Source organism: Globicephala melas, chromosome 20 (genome assembly GCF_963455315.2).
Source record: "Globicephala melas chromosome 20, mGloMel1.2, whole genome shotgun sequence".
Classification (NCBI taxonomy): domain Eukaryota; kingdom Metazoa; phylum Chordata; class Mammalia; order Artiodactyla; family Delphinidae; genus Globicephala; species Globicephala melas.
This window is the reverse complement of record NC_083333.1, coordinates 49,836,825-49,855,408: the sequence shown is the minus strand read 5'-3', so window position 1 is coordinate 49,855,408 and position 18,584 is coordinate 49,836,825. Positions and strand designations below refer to the sequence as shown.

Here is an 18,584-nt window from a genome sequence, read left to right as displayed (position 1 = left end):
TCTAAGTTGAAATCATTTTTTAATTTAAAATTTGGAAGGCATTTCTCAATCATCTTCAGGCTTCTGGTGTTGATAGTGATATACCTAATGCCATGCTGAGCCCTCTTTATAGGTAATCTTTTTGGTTGTTTTGGTTTTTTCTGTAGAAGCGTGTAGATTCATTATCTGAGGTATGGGTCCTTTTTAATATTTATTCTGCTAGGCACTCAGGAAACTTGTGAACCTAGAGTCCACTAGTTTTGGGAAACATTCTTTTTTTTTTTTTAATAAATTTATTTATTTTTGGCTGCCTTGGGTCTTCGTTGCTGCACACGGGCTTTCTCCAGTTGCGGTGAACAGGGACTACTCTTCGTTGCGGTGCACTGGTTTCTCATTGCGGTGGCTTCTCTTGTTGCAGAGCGTGGGCTCTAGGTGCGCGGGCTTCAGTAGTTGCAGCACACAGCCTCAGTAGTTGTGGCTCGCAGGCTCTAGAGCACAGGTTCAGTAGTTGTGGTGCACGGGCTTAGTTGCTCTGTGACATGTGGGATCTTCCCGGACCAGGGATCGAACCCGTGTCCCATGCATTGGCAGGCGGATTCTCAACCACTGCTCCACCAGGGAAGCCCCATTCTTGTATTTTTTCTGTGTCAGTTTACCCTCTTTGGTCTCTACTCTTGCTTTCTGGAATTACCATTATTTTGATATTGGGGCTCCAACACCCATCATTTTAATTTTTTAAATAATTTTCCTCCTAATATTTATCTCATTTTACTTTGTATGCAATTTCCTCAACTTTACCTTCTATAATCTAATATTAAAATGTTTTTCCACTGTCATATATTTATTTTCAAAAAGCAATTTGTATTATACTTCCCCAAAAATGGCTTATCCTATCTTTTTGAAGGTACTTCGTTTCTTCAAGTTTTCAATACTCCAGGCATTTCTTTTTTTTTTCACCTTTGTCTGTTCTGTTTCCTGTTGGAAGCTTTCCTCAAAGTCTGGTGATCCTTGTTTTTCTATTTATATGTAAGAATAAGGCACATAAAACCCAAATGGAAGCTATGTGTGTGGAGGCAAGATATAGGAGTGGCAGGCCACCCGGTTTATTGGAAACTCTGTATATCAGTTTTTGTGCATCTTTCCTTTGGGGTAGTTCAGTTTCTTTAGTGATGGATCTTCCAGTTCCTTGCCTTGGGAATATAAATCTTGCTGCTGACATTCTAAAGCTAAGCTGTAGAAGGCGAGTTAGAGATCTTCATTTACTGAGTAGACTTTCACTTAACCTACTTTGTGGTAAGACCGTGGATGCCTGCGCAAAGATATCCTGAGTCCAGAACCTTTGGTATACTTTCTAGAGACTATACTTGATGTCTTTTTCGGAACTAGGGGAGGAAGCTGTTTGGCTGTGGTAAGTACTTTGTATATAGTCTCCTTGTTTTCAGCCCTACCCCAGTTTCTTCTGCAGTTCTGCTGATGATCCTTTGTGGAGTTCTGTAGTGCAAATCACTTTGCTTCTCTTCTATATCTTCCACTGCAGCCTCTCTGGTATAATCTTTTCTTCCCATCTGCCCGTCTTCATTTATTAACACTAGTTTCATCAAAGACAGAGTTCAGTGTTTCTATTTGGGATTATTATTAAGATAAAGGGTGTTCCAGTTATCTATTGCTGAGTAATAACCCCCCCCCCCCAGTATTTAGTGCTTTGAAACAAGCATAGTTTATATTGCTCACAGCTGTGCAATTTCGGCAAAATGGCTTGACTGTAAATCGGAGTATCTACCTCCAAGATGGTTTGCTTATATAACTGACAAGTTGATTCTGTCTGTTGGTTTGGAGTTCAGTTGGACTGTTGGTTTGGGACCTCAGGTTACTCTTCATGAGGCTTCTTGGGTTTCCTCATATCATGGCACCTGAGTTCTAACAAGTGTTCTGAAAGAACCTTGCTGGAAGATGCAAGGCTTCTTGTAACCTAACCTCAGAAATCCCAGTCACTTTGCCACACTGTGTTGGTGAAGTAGGTCACTAAAGCCAGCCCAGATTCAGAGAGGGGAATTAGACCCACCTCTCAGTGAGAGGAGTAAGTAAAGAATTTGTAGCCATCTTTAACCTATCACAGGGGCAACGGTCTTATTTGGTCATCTTGAAATAGAACACTTACTATACAAACTAGAATTTCTCTAGGAGGGGGAATGGGATGGTAATTGATCTTGAAATCATATAATGTGAGAAACTGTTGAAAAGAATTTAGACATGTTTCCTTGAAAGGGGGAATTGATGAGCTTGTCAAATATTCAGAAGTTGTTATACTCGTGAGTTATACTCATGCTGAGAAACTATAGAGGTAAACTTTGTCTTAGAATTAGCCAGTGAAAGTTTTCTGAGGCTCACATTGGCTCAATATTAAAAAAAAAATTGTGTACAAATGGAATTGCTATTTCAAAAAAGAATGAGTTCCTTATCTCCCTCTATGCGATACCTTTCATGGATCCATGCATAGCGACTCCCTGCGTTGAGTAGAACATTAGCTGGATGACTCATTTCATTCTTCACAATTTTTTTATTCTTGGATTATAAATAATACATTCTGTAAATTTGTTACCATCTAAAAGCTCAACTTCCAAAAATTCAGGTCTCCTAGAATTTGATGAAGAAGTAAATCACTCTTCATCTTATACGTGTAATTTGAGCTCTCAAAGACTTTTACATCTTGAAGACTCTAAATCTTTATCTACCATTAGGGTAATAATCTTTTTCCTTCATCCCTTATGGCCTTTTTTTTTTTTTTTTTTTTGGCTGCGTTGGGTCTTCGTTGCTGCGTGCGGGCTTTCTCTAGTTGCAGCGAGCAGGGGCTATTCTTCGTTGCAGTGCGTGGGCTTCTCATTGTGGTGGCTTCTCTTGCTGTGGAGCATGGGCTCTAGGCGCACAGGCTTCAGTAGTTGCAGCACGCGGCCTCAGTAGCTGTGGCACGTGGGCCCTAGAGCATGTGGGCTTCAGTAGTTGTGGCACGTGGGCTCAGTAGTTGTGGCACACAGGCTTAGTTGCTCCATGGCATATGGGATCTTCCCGGACCAGGGATTGAACTTGTGTCCCCTGCATTGGCAGGCGGATTCTTAACCACTGTGCCACCAAGGAGGTCCCCACAATACTTTTGATGGTCATGAGGTTTGACTGTTTTCATCCTATAAAGCCAATAATTACCATCCCTGTTTTAGGATAAACTTTATATTTCTTATTCCCTAATTTCATATTTGCTTATATTAAAAAATCAAGTAAGCAGAACGTACACTTCTGTTTCATGTTCTTTAGTCAGAAATTATATACTCTTTATGAACATTTTATTTAAAATTTTTACCCCAAATTACAATTGTATGTACTGTCAATTATTTATATAAACTAGAAAACAATATAATAAAAGAGTAACTTATTCCTGACAATTTTGTCATCTTCCCTATTAATTTTCTAAGGTCAATAAAAATCTGTGTGTAAGGCACTTATATGAAGTGCCTTGGTACAAACACAATGAAGTAGAAGATATTTTGCCTGATTTGAATAGGAAAAACATTCAGGAACACACAGCTGGTGAATCTCAGAGCCAACACCCAACGCAGTTTTCTGACTTTGAGATTAGTGCTTTGCTTACTGTAAGCCAGCATAGCAACATTTTCATCCAGGTTAATACAACAAAAAATGAAGAACTGATTTAAAAAATTTTTTTTCTTTCTGTTACATTTGAATTGATTTTTCTTTTCTTTCTTTATTGCCTTTCATGCTTTTTTTCACCAGTATCCATCAGTTTTGTGGCTTATTATAGATTTCAATATACGTAGGTTTATTTATCCCTACATACTTTTTCCCAGGTGTAGACAAGGGGTTATGAGGTTTTTAACTTTTGTTTATTTATTTTGCAGGTTGGGGAGGGGGCTGTTGCCAGTTTTCCACATTTTAAGTTAGCTGAGAGAGTACTAATGTTTTAATTCATTAGTCAAAGAGTTTTGCAAAATAAGTTTGTCAAATATAAGGTTTTTGTTTTTGTCTGTTCTTGCTTAACACTGTGTAGAATATTACTATATCCAAGTAAGATACCTCACCTACTTTTTTTTCGGTTTTTTTTGTTTGTTTTTAATTTGGCTGAGTTGGGTCTTAGTTGCAGCACACAGGATCTTTCATTGCAGTGAGCGGGCTTCTCTCTAGTTGTGGCGTGTGGGCTCCATAGTTATGGCAGACGGGCTCAGTTGCCCCATGGCATGTGGGATCTTAATTCCCCAACCAGGGATCAAACCTGCGTCTCCTGCACTGGAAGGGGCGGATTCTTAACCACTGGACCACCAGGGAAGTCCCTCCTCAGCTGTCCTGATACACTTTTGTGATGCATCCTTGTGTTTGTTTTTCATTTTCACTATGCAAATAAATTTACAACAGTTTTGTCATTTTATGTCTAGATCAGTGATATTGCAAACATTTTTTTTTTTTTTTTTTTGCGGTACGCAGGCCTCTCACTGTTGTGGCCTCCCCCGTTGCGGAGCACAGGCTCCGGACGCGCAGGCTCAGCGGCCATGGCTCACGGGCCCAGCCGCTCCACGGCATGCGGGATCCTCCCGGACCGGGGCACGAACCCGTGTCCCCTGCATTGGCAGGCGGACTCTCAACCACTGTGCCACCCGGGAAGCCCACATTTTTTGTTTTTAGTAACAAATTTGTCTTAGGCTCTTTGCTTCTGTTACTTTTTCCAGGTTTCCATATTTTCAAATTATGTTAGTGCTTATAAATTGAAACATTCCAGAAGTATTAAAGTAAAAAGTGAAAGCGCACACGCACCTACTCCCCAAAGTAGGATAATAACCACCATATTCTAGACTGTTTTCTGTGTATGGAACACTTTTTTTTAATAAAAGCTAAAATCATACCATATATATTAGTCTTAGATTCCTTTTTCACATATATATCATAGACATTTGATACTGATTTTTTGAATTGTGTTCTTATTACAAAGTGATTACGTACAGCTCATTGTAGAAAATTGGTATTTGTATACTTAAAAAAAAATCCCTTCATTCTTTTTCTCTGTAAATATTTTTGAGTGAATCATATTCAGTTTATTGTTTTATGACTTGTTTTGAATATAAAAGCATACTGTGAACATTTTTCAGTCATCAAATATTTTCCACATCTTTGGTTTTTTTAGTAATTTTGTGACTACAAAGTATGTGTATTGTATAAAATGTTGAAACCACAGAAAAAAACCCTTTCGTCTAATTGGTTCGTTTACCCATTTTTTTATATTTAGTGTATTTTTCATTTTCTTATTGATTGACATTTTTAAGGGGATTCCTTTTGTCATGTACTGCCAGTAATTTTTCCATATTGTTCACTGTGTGTTTTACTATGTTTTGCTTTTTGGATAAAGAAGTTCACATTTTTGTCTTTATTCCAATATCGTAGATGTTTCCTTTTGGAGTCGTGCCTAAAATTATCTTCCTGAACCCTTATGATTATGTAGTAGATATTCTGCTGCATTTCCTTTTAGTATTTTTATGGTTTTATTCTTTTACCTTTAAAGCTTTTATCTGTTAAAATATTTTTACCAATCATATAATGTAGGAATCTAAGTTTCTCTTTTTCAGGTCATTACCTATTTGTGTATTGTTCTAACACTATTTTTCCAGTGATTTTAACATGTTAGTTTTCTCTTAGGTTTTTTTTTTTTTTTTTTTTTTGCGGGACGCGGGCCTCTCACTGTTGTGGCCTCTCCCGTTGCGGAGCACAGGCTCCGGACGCGCAGGCTCAGCGGCCATGGCTCACGGGCCCAGCCTCTCCACGGCATGTGGGATCCTCCCGGACCGGGGCACAAACCCACGTCCCCTGCATCGGCAGGCGGACTCTCAACCACTGTGCCACCAGGGAAGCCCTTTTCTTAGGTTTTATTGTTATAAGGTGGATATTATATTTTTGTAAATAGTTATTAATGGTATATAAAAAGATACTAGGTTTTTATTTGGTAATCTATAAGTTTCCTGACATCTTTTTAGTTATAGCTTATTGATTGTGGTTGTGATTTTAAAGTTTTTATAGTAATCAGTTTCATAAAGATCCAAAAGTTTATGTGACGTTGGTGCTGGAATTTCCTCATAGATGCATGTATTTTGTAAAACCCCCAGTTTGACAAGAGCAATAAAAAAGTTGGATCAGCTGTAGCTAAAATAGCAAATTAAGTAAAATGAAATGGGGTGGGAAATGTGTTTTTTATTCTTGAAGGTAAAGGCCTTTGGTAGAATAAATTTATCAGCAGGAAGAGTGAAAAAAACCTTGGCTCTCGTTGCTTTACCGTGTGCTCTCCAACTAGGTTAAAGGGTGTATATGCTTTTACTAGGAAACTGTTTCTAGGTAACAATTTTAAAGCTAAGTATTTACTTAAATTCCAGTTTTGACTGATGGTTGGATTTTGTTCTGTAGGTATTTGGGAGAGAAAGTAAGATTATTAATGCATTTATTTGAATTATGATTCTTTATGGTACCTACTTTATTTTTGTGACTACAGTATTGAGATTGGGCAGTATTTTTCCACTAAGCTAACTTCCTTTTGCTCTTGGCTTTCTATCATGTTTTTACTAGATGTCTGTGGGAGGTAGACATGAATGAATGTAGCTTCCTATGACCTTGAACAATTCTAGCATCATTTATAAGAGTTACATCTAGAGAGCTGTTATGTGCTTTGTGGACTGTTTCATGCAAGGTTTAATTATTCCCCTTATGATCTTTTTCTTCTTTGTTCCTGATTTCTGTTAATGATATCACTGTCCTCATAATCACTTGGAGTCAAAATTTGAATCATCTGACTCCCTCCTCACTTCGCATATCCAGTCATTCTTCAGGCCTGTTGATTCTACCTCCACGGTATCTTCAAATTCATCCTCTCTTTTCCCTTCCCACTGCTGGTTCATGCCTTTATCACTTCTCCACTGAACATTTATAGTGACTTCCTGATAGGTCTCCTCTTTACTAGCCTTTTTTCCCCCAATCTATTTCCACAGAAAGCAACAAAAAACAATTTTCTGAAAAATACCTCTGGTCATGGAACTTTGCTGCTCAAAAATCTTCCCAGTCCCTGGAAATTGTCTCTTGCTGTATCTTTCCTGTGTCACTTATCACTTTCTACCTTCTTTTAGAACTGTTTGTGGGCTTTTCTCTTCTTACCCAGGAGTTTGTAAGCTCCTTGAGAGGAGGCCACAAAAATATTTGTATTTTTGGCTGCGCCTGCATGGTCTTGCACATACTACTCATGCAGTAGATACTTTGAATGAACTAAGAAATATCAGTTAAGAGAGAAAATGTACCATTACATGAAACATGTTCACTTAATATTCAGTCTTTTTTATTAACATCACAAATAAGATTTTTTATTTGTCACCCTCACAAGTCTGAATTTTAAACAGTTTTTTGGACTGGTGGCTCATATCCATCAGCTTGTTCAAGTTTAGCACCTGTCTCATCCCCAGTAGCTTTTCCAGAACTACTGCCTTCATCATGAAACATGAGTTTTCCCATTTCAAACTTGGGGTTTACTTTTCTAACAGAGACATCATAGAGCAGATAAATAGGTTGGCAAGCCTTTTCCATGTCTTTTCCAATGCTGTCTAGAATCAGTTTTTTGACAATTTCCTTCAAGTCATCTTCTGGTTTTGGCAGACCTGTTGGTGCTAACAATGAGGTTTTCTGAATCTGATTGTTGCATTTTTTAGTAAAAACAGCACTGGATAGACGAAGTTAATAATCATCAGTAGACTTGACATCAACATGAGCTTCAGTCATGGGCTGCCATTTTTTGACCGTGGAACACATTTTGTCATAAGCAAGATCCATGCCACGGAGATTAGACAGTTTTTGCCCTGAACATCCTCAGTAATTAGCTTGAATTTTCTAAATGCAACTTCATCATTCTGCAGATCAGCAAAGCTCACTTCAAAACATGACCCTTGAGGCCATCCAATGTGATTTTGGTTCCTTGAGTTTTTGTGACCAGTTTTTCCTGTATTTTTATATTGAACATACCTGGTGCTTTCACATCATACCGATCTTTCTTAGAAAATGGATCAACCACTTTCCCCTAGGCTCCCTTTTTGCTGCCTTTTGTAAGGTGCTTATTCTTGCAGACTGCCGTGTTGCTGCTCAGCCAAAAGGGAATATTCAGTCTTACTCCACTGCAAAAGAAAATATAAAATACGGTGAACACAGAAATCATCTTACATAAAAAAGGTTGAACTGTTTTGCATCTTTGAGTTTAATAATCATCTGATTGTAAAGCACTACAGAATTTACAGAATCTTTCATTCAAAAATAAATCATCTGAGAGCAAGGGTTGAAGATAATATAGTAGACATCATTAAGTTAAATGACTTATAATTTTGAATTCACATTAAGTAAAATAGTGCTTGTAAAGTTCTATACTTTAGAACAAAATAAAGGTTATTGTGGTGACTTGTTTATTCTATAAGCTGTATAACCAAAGAAAAAGGTAAATTAAAGACATGAGGAATAAAAGAGTTTGAAAAAATAAAGTAACTTATTTGCTTGATGTACCCTAAAAGATTAGGGCAGCCACTGTTATTGAAGTAATGGGGAACGGGAGCATGGGTGGTTGTATTTTTGTGTTTAAAACTTACACAATAGGGTAGGAATATTGTACATATTTACTTAGAAGAATATGGTTTGAATAAGTTTGCTTTCCTAAACGACATCTGTCCAAGTGACCTAGCTGGTTGGATTCTTTTTCATAAAATATTAGGTTGCTGACTGTGAAAGTTATTATCACTATAGAAAATTGAGAATTAAGTTAGAAATAAGAAATTTAAATTTCTTAGAACTTATCTTTTAAAATAATACAGTCTTTTCCTCCATATTTATAGTGGTTAGCTTTTCTTTCTGTTGGGTATAATTCATGAGTCTGTACACCACCTTAGATTAACTAGTTCCTCAAAGGCTGTTTTATAATTTCTGGATTTAATTTTATTTTAAGGGAACGTTTCTTAGCTTCTGTTTAGGACAGCAGTATTTAAATTAATTAATACTTGCCACTTACACTTAGTCTGATTTATTGAAACTAAGTCCCCAAGTTAAGTTTAAATACTAATATCTTTTACTAGCTTGTATTAAATATATTTAAGGCTGAAAATACCTTTTTGGGGGGGTTTAATAGGATCCATTTCCTATTCAGAAATTTCAAGTTATTTACATTATTTTATTAGTGAAAACACATAAGTGATGAACCAAAAAGAGTTCATCAGTTGTAATATAGTTTTTTTTTTAGAATACTGAGTAATATCTTTTTTTAATTGAAATATAGTTGATTTACAGTGTTTCAGGTGTACAGCAAAGTGATTCAGTTATATGTGTATATATATATTCTTTTTCAGATTCTGTTCCATTGTAGGTCATTACAAGATATTGAATATAGTGTAGTTCTCATTCTTATGGCTAGTGCATTTTCTTTGTATGCAGAATAGATTACCCAGTGAACATCCCCCGAAGTACAAGGTGATAATTAAAGGGGTTTTTGGGGGGGGGTTGGCATTCTTTTGATAATGATAGAATATATGTTTGATCATTTGAGTTTAAAGACAATGGGAAAGCATTTAATAATGATTATTTATACATTCGCTGAAGTGCTTTAACCTTCCTTTGATGCTATTTTTTGTTAAGCACATTTTCCTATGAAGTGTTTGTAGTTGAACACACCATGTCAGTGCCTGCTGGTTGTTCCTCCTGTGAAGTATCTGTTCTTTTATATACAGAGATTTATGAAAGAGTTCATAGTGTGGATGATCAGAAACCCAACAGGACTCATTTTCATATAATTTAGTGCCAGTTGAACACTCTGGGTGCTGGTTGTTGCTGGGACCTGTTTTTGACTCTGTTGAACCTTTACTGGCTGTGGTTTGTCTGGCCATCACATGACTTCTCTGAAAATTCCCCCTCCCCTTCATTTCCAGTAAACTGTTTGAGTAGGAGTGAGTCAGAGTGAAACCAGCTTCCCTGTAACCACAGGGCTTGTTAAAGAATTTGTCAACGTGGACTCTAGAGGGTTTGCATTAAGCTTTGCAGTAACTGCTATGGTTTGTGTTGCGTCAGGAGTTCCACAGAAAAGCTTCCTGTTCTCAAGATCTCTTGCTTGTTTGCAAAGGGTTAAACTGATCAACTTTACCATAATGAACATTAGAGACACATGTTAAACACATTTATTTATCACTTAAAGGCTGTGTCAAAGCTACCAAGGCTTATTGTAGTTTCTCTTTTCAGAATCACCCAACCACACCCAACAACGTTAAGTTTTTGAAAAGGCAGGCCTGCTAGATCTTCTTTCAGAGCTGGCTCATAATTTTACCACAAAGTACCATCGAGATTAAGCAATTTTAAGTGTCTCTTTTGAAGGATTCTGTTGCAAGATATTGCGACTACTAGCACAGTTAGCTTTTTGTACACAAAGGTCACTTACTTGCATTTGGTTCAACAAGAAAAGGTAGCACTTAAAATAGTTCTGTAGTTGTAGTTGCTAAGCACACTTAGCATGAATTATGATGGAATTCTTAATACCTCATTTTATTTGCTTTCTCAGGAAGATTTCACTTTATTTTGAATTCTTCTCTTGCCCCTCCACTCCCAGACTTTTAATCTTTCTTCGTTTTCTGACTCTTCTCATTTTCTTTAACCCATTCTTATAGTAGTATTAACAGGAAAGAGAGTCGCAATTTGATTCAAACTGCCAAATAAGTGGCCACTGGGAAACTTGTCTGCTCATCGTGCACTCCTGAACCCGTTTATTTTTACACGTTCGTTTCTGTATTTAACCATGTCATCTTGGCCAGACTTTTATTTTAAAAATAAATTTAAAGATTACATTTAAACTTAACCTCCTAAAAATCATTTTTATTCTGCTTACCTTTTTTGTAACAAAATAAATTTAGGGAAAAGAACATGGTAGAAAATTTTGAGCTAATTATTCCTCACAAGAAAGAATACTACAGAATAATGGAAGTTTAAAATTGTTTATATTCTAACAATGTTCACGAGCTCTCAGTGATCAAATTAAAATAGAAGAGAAACACTAGTTTTGATGAAGAAGCATTCTAATTGAAATTAGATGATTTAAAAATGAAAATAAGAGGTTAATACAGTCATTTACAAAGCGCAATAAGTAATAAATGTTTAAGATTTTTCTTGTTAGTTTGCTTTAGACATTGGAGAAAAATATAGTTTTGTTTGTCTGCTTCGTTCTTCTCATTTGCACACCTGTTTACAGCTATGGGGTGGAGGGGATAAGCATTAGACAGGCATTAGGTTACCTTTGTTAAACTAATTTAAAGATTTTACTCAGGTTTGTGTTTCAAACACCTTTTGTAAAATGCCTTTAGAAAGGCCCCTTTCATTGAAACTTAGACCAACAGACTGTATGTATGCTATGCTTTTGCTCGAGTTTGCAAATCAGTAACACACTAAATACACATCCACCCTCTGTTGTAACTGCTGAATGCTCCTAGGGATCCTGGCCTGAGATCAGAGTTAGTGCAAGACATTGACAGCAGAGTAACTATTATGCTCATTTCCTATTACAAAAGGTGTTTTTGTTTCTAATTCGTCAAGGTTCTTGGTTTGTCGTAACAGATAGGCAGTTCTTTCTTGCTGAGTATTTAAGAAAATTTCTCTTGGTAGAGTGTTCTTCCCATTTTCCTGTCTTGGGCCTCACCATGTAATAAACATGACTAGCGTGCTTTTAAACTAAAGGGCTATGTAGAGACACCAGGAAGTAGGCATGGTAATTAATACAGTGCTCCCCTCAAAAGTAGGCATGTAGTCTAGACTTCCTTATGCACTTTCCCTGATAAGGGTCTGCATCCATTAATTTATCAAAACTTGTAAAAATTTATTTTTACTACTTCTTGAGGTAAAGACTTCAGTAAGTTCATAGGCTGTTATTTAAAGCCATGCTTCCATTTGTTTGTTTTAAATTTGCCTCTTTCACGTTATAAAGGGCGCTACCCTCATTCTAGTATTGTAAGATTTTTTTAAACACTTTTCCTTTCCTCTTTCCATAACTTTATAGATTTTAATCAGTTACCTTTTCAGCCTTTCTAAAAAAATAATCATTTACTTTTTATATCTAATAACCCCAAACTCTTTGATCATTTTAATTTGTGCTCCCCCCATGGATCTTTATCTAATCCTTTTACATTTTTTTCTGACATGAAGTTGTCAGAACTGCATATGATTTTTCAGGGACAACTACACTACTGTACTTGTGTTTTTTCAGATTTCTACAACCACAGTCCTCTTTGGCAATGCATTTTGCTGATGTTTTTAATAAATTGTTTACTTCATGTTTACTTCAATAAACTGTTTACTTGGGAGACCACTCCCAGTTCCCTTTCCTTTGTTCATAACTGGAAACTTTTATAACCCATCACTTTATCTATCTATCTATCTATATCTATCTATATATATATATATATATATATTTTTTTTTTTTAGCCACGTTGCATGGCTTGCAGGATCTTAGCTCCCTGACCAGGAATCGAACCCAGGTTCTCAGCAGTGAAAGCAGTGTCCTAATCACTGGACTGCCAGGGAATTCCCCATCATTTTACATTTAAATAATTTTTCCCTAAATGTGTTATCTTACTGTTATCCACTTTGAAACTTACCTTCCACGTTTCCTTTTTCTCTCTCAAGTTTACATGATCTTTAAATATATTGCCATGATTTTGGCACTTTATAATTTTAATTTCAGCTGTAGGTTTAGAACTTAAACTCTGTTCCTTTTTTCAGGACCATTTATAAACTTGTTAAGTGGGATGAATGGGTCTATCTTAGGAAAGAATCCCACTATTTACATTTCTCATCATAGAGATGATCCCATTTATCTTTATCCTTTGTTTTCGGTCTGTTAAGTTTCCTGTCCCTGACAATTTTGTAAATTCTGTACTGACCTAGTTTTCATAGCTTTGCATGTCTGAGTTCATCTCAACCATTTTTACTTTTTCCCCCCTTTTTTTCATTCACAGTATTATTGTTTTTACGTACACAGTAGATTGTGATATGCTTTTTGTTTAAATTCCAGTTTTAATCTGGAAATAAAAGTTATTCATTAGTTACTTACAACCAAAATACAATCAATTATAAATGCTAAAAATGAAGGGTGATTTTTTTTCCCCCCTAGCATCAACTAAGATTTGGTAAATAGCCTTTCTGGTGAGACATGAGAAGATCACATGAGGAGATATTGGCTTCAGACAGGAAAAAAGAGAGAAGAAAAGAAAAATGCATTACTTGTGTAATGTGTCATTTCTAATAAATCTTGCATACTCAGACATTTTCCCTGAGTGTCTAGAGCGCTGTTGTTCTTCTTGGGCTACAGTGTTCGTTGTTATTTCAAGTAGAGGCCAGGCAGGCACTGATAGGAATGGATGCCGGCCTGCCTGCCTTCCTAAGAATTACCATATGGTTTCTTTTCAACAGAAAGCTAAGCAGGGATAGAGGGAGGAAAAGGAAGCAGCAGATACTGGCTGGTTTTACTGCTGGTAGCTTGGACTGTGAAAAGGAGGAAAAAACTCTGTGTAGTTATCTGGAACTTCCAAAAATACTGCTCTGCTTTTTATCTGAAAATGTTAGCAAATGCTGATGGTCAGACCCTGAGAAAGTCTCCTGAAACCTTATTTCTTCCATCTCTTCTTTGCTCCTAGACTACCCAAGAGATATTTTATGTCTAATAGATGATTTGTGAGTTTTACGGTTAGTAATCATGGTGAGGTGACCATTACAGATGTAAATAACTAAAGAATTTCCTCTTATTTCCTGGAGACAAGAATATGTTGATTAAGAACTAGCATTCATGTGTAGTAATCTCATCCACCCTTACCCTCTTGTCATGGAGTATTTGGTAAACTACTTGGTTGCACTGCAAGGCAGATTTGATAAATTTTCAATTCTTAATGCATTTCCTTCCTTTCCTCCTTCCTGCTTTATAGCCCTCTTCCTTCCTTGATATTAACATGTTGCTCTTCTCTTTTTGAAATTAGAAACAAAACAAAACAAAAGCCTCTTATCCCCTCAACTTGTGATGTTGCCCTAGAACTGAGCTCACATAGTGTCTAAAAATTCTGACAAGGTATTTTATTTCATTGGTTCCCAGGGTTTCTTTCTTGATAGTAATGTCAAGTAATATCCGTCTAAACAATTTTGTCCCATAATCAGTTTTGTCTCTTAATTATCATGGTGACAGATATTATTATCATCATTTTGCAGAAAAGATGAAGAAACTGTGGCTCAGGGAAGTTTGAAAACAACAAGTTGGTGCTCTATCGTTTGATGTTGCAGTAAATCTGTAGAACTGGTGTTCTTATATTGTTTCTCTTTTTCATGCTTTCCTTTTCATTTTTTCAGTTTCCGTTTCAAACTCAGTAGGTTTCCTGAGTCATCTCTTTCCCCATCTCTACCAATTGCAACCCACCCACCATCCCCATATACACACTAGATTATTTATTTATCTCTCAAGAGAAAAAACTTGCTGGAACAGTCTTCCTCTACATTCTTAGCCTGGCTTATTCCCTCACCTCCTTTAGGTTTTTAATCAAATGTTACCTTTTCTGTCAGGCCTTCTCCAACCATCATATTTAAAATTACAACTTGCCTGCCACCCCATTTTGTAGTTTTTGTCTCCTCCCATTAAACTGTAAGCTCCATGAGGATCCAGATTATCAGTTTGATTCAGTGTTGTATCCGTTGCTCCTGTAATAGCATTTGGCATTGTAGTAAACACTTGCTAAACGTTTATAGAATTAATGGTCAAACCACAATGTCCTCATCTTTATATTCTTTATTACCATGCATGCATATACCATATATATATGGTAGTTACCAGCTTTTTTGGGTTGAATTTAATTGCTTTTAAATAAGAATTTTGGCTCTAATTTTGTCTTCTAAAATTCTGTATGGGTAAAAACTATATGTAGTTTTCCCAAAACTCAGCACTTAAAGCTTTTCTTTTCCTCCTCTTTTCATTGTTGAATTTATTCAGTCTTCATATGTTTGAGTTATCAAAGCTACTAATTACCACAGACAGACTCATTAGAACCATCTGTAGGAAAGTAAAAAGGTTTAGATTTTTTTTCAATTGAGATTTATTATCAACTGGCAACATGGAAACAATATTAAGAGTAATTTATGTTACAACCACTTTTGAAAAGTGTTTGGCACTGTCTACATAAACATACCCTACGATCTAGCAGTTCCATTTTGTAGATTTATACCTAGAAGAAAGATGCTCCAGAAGACTTGACAAGAGTAGTCATAGCAGCATTATTTGTAATAACCCCAAACTAGAAACAACCCTAATGTCCACCAACAGTAGAATAAATAAATTGTGGTATATTCATACAAAGGCAGCAAATTGATTATTGCCACGTGCAACAGCAGGAGTGAATCACATGGACATAATGTTGACCTACAGAAGCCAGAAATAAAAGAGGACCTACTGTATAATTCCATTTATATAAAGTTCAAAAATAGGCAAGCTACATTTATAGGAATAGAAGTCAATGATAGTGGTTATTTTGGGAGAAGAAGTAATTACTAGTAGTGCCACCAGTGGGGTTTCTGGAGTTCTGGTAATGTTCTGTATCTGGATCTTGGTGGTAGTTACATGGGTGTGTTCATTGTAAAATTTCACCAAGATGTATATTTTAGATTTATGTACATTACTGTGTATCTGCTGTACAGCTAAAAAAAAAAATAGTTTTACCACCCTCCCACCAAAGTAAATTTGGTAATAAATATACGAGTACATGTAGAAATTCATTTAATTATATAGCTGATATAGCTGATATCTTTCTATTTTAGGCACAACTCTCTGAAATGTGTGTCACTCATGGACCTTTATTTTTTACTATACCCCATGTTACAGACTACATTGATTGTACTTAGGGCCTATGCGTGTGTAACTGAAATAATGTTTTGTGAAACAGTATTTACTTGTATCACATGTACTGATCTCACATTTTTATTCTGTTCATTAAAAAGATGCTATTTGTGACCAACTAAATTTTCACAATATGCAGTCTAATAAAACCATACTAAATAATAGAAATGTATAAATATGAACAGGAGCAAAATCTGAATTTTCAGATTTCTAGATGGATCAGGTTTTTAGTACGTATTAAATTTAGCTAGTTGCCAAAACAAATGGTTCTTACTATTTCAAAAAATACACAGATCTTCTTTGTGTTCATTTTTAGACATGACTTCATAGATTTTGATTAATGTGTGATTTGATTTTTATATGTATATGTTTTATGTGTAATCCCCCCTTTTTCAAAGGGGAAAAGATGGTGTTTATGTTCTTCAATTTTATTTTTAATGTGTCAGAGAGAAGGAAACCATATCCCATTTTTAGATAATGACAAAAGCAAGCAATAGATAATTCTAGCTAGAAAATCCAATACTGTTTTATAATCATTATTTTTAACTTCCTAAAAAGTAGTGTATCGGATGGGATATGAAGACAATAAAACAAATGTTTACTCGTTACACATTGGAGTACACAGATTTCTCGTATTTGTTATTTACAGTTTTGATTTTTGCCCCATCTGTGAACCATCTAAGGAACCATTAGTTCCTTATTGTTTTTTTTCCTTCTTTTTAACTGCTGAATCCTTATTTTTCTTAATTGAGATAAATTGACATCTAACATTGTATTAGTTTTAGATGTACAACATAATGATTTGATGTATGTATATACTGCAAAATTATTACCACAATAAGTTTAGTTAACATCCATCACCACATATTGTTACAAATTTTTTTTCTTGTGATGAGAACTTTTAAGATCTCTCTTAACTTTCAAATATACAGTACAGTCCTGTTAATCAGAATCACCATGCTGTACATTACATCCCCAGAACTTATTTATCTTTTAACTGGAAGTTTGTATCTTTCGACCACCTATGCCCGTATCACCCATCCTCCATCCATCTGCCTCTGGCAGTCACCAACCTGGTTTTCTGTATGTATGATCTCAGGGTTTTTTTTTTAGATTGCACATATAAAGTGAAATCATATAGTATTTGTCTTTCTCTGACTTATTTGACTTAACATAATGCCGTCGAAATCTATCCATGTTGTTGCAGATGGCAAGATTTCCTTCTTTTTTATGACTGAATAATATTACAATGTGTGTCTTTCTATCTTTATGTATATATCCCACATTTTCTTTATTCATCATCAATAGACACTTAGGTTCTTTCCATGTCTTGGCTATTGTAAGTAATAATATTTCAATAAACCTGGGCGGGGGGTGTTGCAGATATTTTTTCAAGATAGTGATTTCATTTCTTTTGGACCAAAACCCAGAAGTGAAATTGTTGGGTCATATGGTAGTTCTAATTTTAATTTTTCGAGTACCCTTCATACTGGCTGTACCCATTCCCACCAACAGTGCACGTCTTTTTCTCCTCAGCTTTGCCAACATTTGTTATCTCTCTTTTTATTTTATTTTATTTTATTTTATTTTATTTATTTATTTATTTATTTTTTGCGGTACGCGGGCCTCTCACTGCTGTGGCCTCTCCCGTTGCAAAGCACAGGCTCCAGACGCGCAGGCTCAGCGGCCATGGCTCACAGGCCCAGCCGCTCCGCGGCATGTGGGGTCCTCCCGGACCGGGGCATGAACCCGTGTCCCCTGCATCGGCAGGCGGACTCTCAACCACTGCGCCACCAGGGAAGCCCTTTTTTTAGTTTTTCATGTTTATTTATTTTTGGCTGCGTCACATCTTAATTGCGGCACACAAGATCTTTCATTGCGGTGCACGGGCTCTTCGTTGCGGTGTGCGGGCTTTTCTCTAGTTGCGGCATGCAGGCTCCACAGTGCATGGCTTTGTAGTTGCCGCACGCGGACTTAGTTGCCCCGCGGCATGTGGGATATTAGTTCCCTGACCAGGGATTGAACCCGCGTCCCCTGCATTGAAAGGTGGAATCTTAACCACTGGACCACCAGGGAAATCCGAACACTTGTTATCGCTTGTCTGTTCTATGATAGCCATTCTAATAGTTGTGAGGTGATATCTCATTATGGTTTTGATTTCCCTGATGATTAGTGTTGTTGAGCACCTTTTCATGTACCTGTTTGCCATATGTGCATCTTTTTGGAAAAATATCTGTTCATATCCTCTACCTATTTTTTAATCAGATTTTCTTCTATTGAATTGTGTGAGTTCCCTATTTATTTTGGATATTAACCCCTTGTTAGATACATGGTTTGCAAAAATTTTCTTCCAGTTGTTATGTTGCGTTTTCATGTTGTTGATGGTTTCCTTTGCTGTACAAAGCTTTTTAATTTGATGTAATCCTACTTGTTTATTTTTGGTTTTGTTGCCTTTGCTTTGGTGTCATATCCAAAAAATCATTGCTAAGACCAAAGTCAAGGGGCTTACCCCCTATGTTTTCTTCTAGGAGTTTTATGGTTTCAGATCATATGTTCTAGTGTTTAATCCATCTTGAATTGATTTTTGTGTGTGGTGTAAGATAGGGGTCCAGTTTGATTCTTTTGCATGTGGCTATCTAATTTT

General features: G+C 36.2%; 1 protein-coding gene and 1 pseudogene across 2 annotated transcripts in view; one reads left to right on the top strand and one right to left on the bottom strand.

Moving 5' to 3' along the window:
• Positions 1-18,584, top strand: part of VMP1 (vacuole membrane protein 1) — a 130,102-nt gene that overhangs the window by 73,065 nt on the left and 38,453 nt on the right. The window lies entirely within an intron of this gene.
• Positions 7,402-8,215, bottom strand: LOC115866268 (small ribosomal subunit protein eS1-like; annotated as a pseudogene).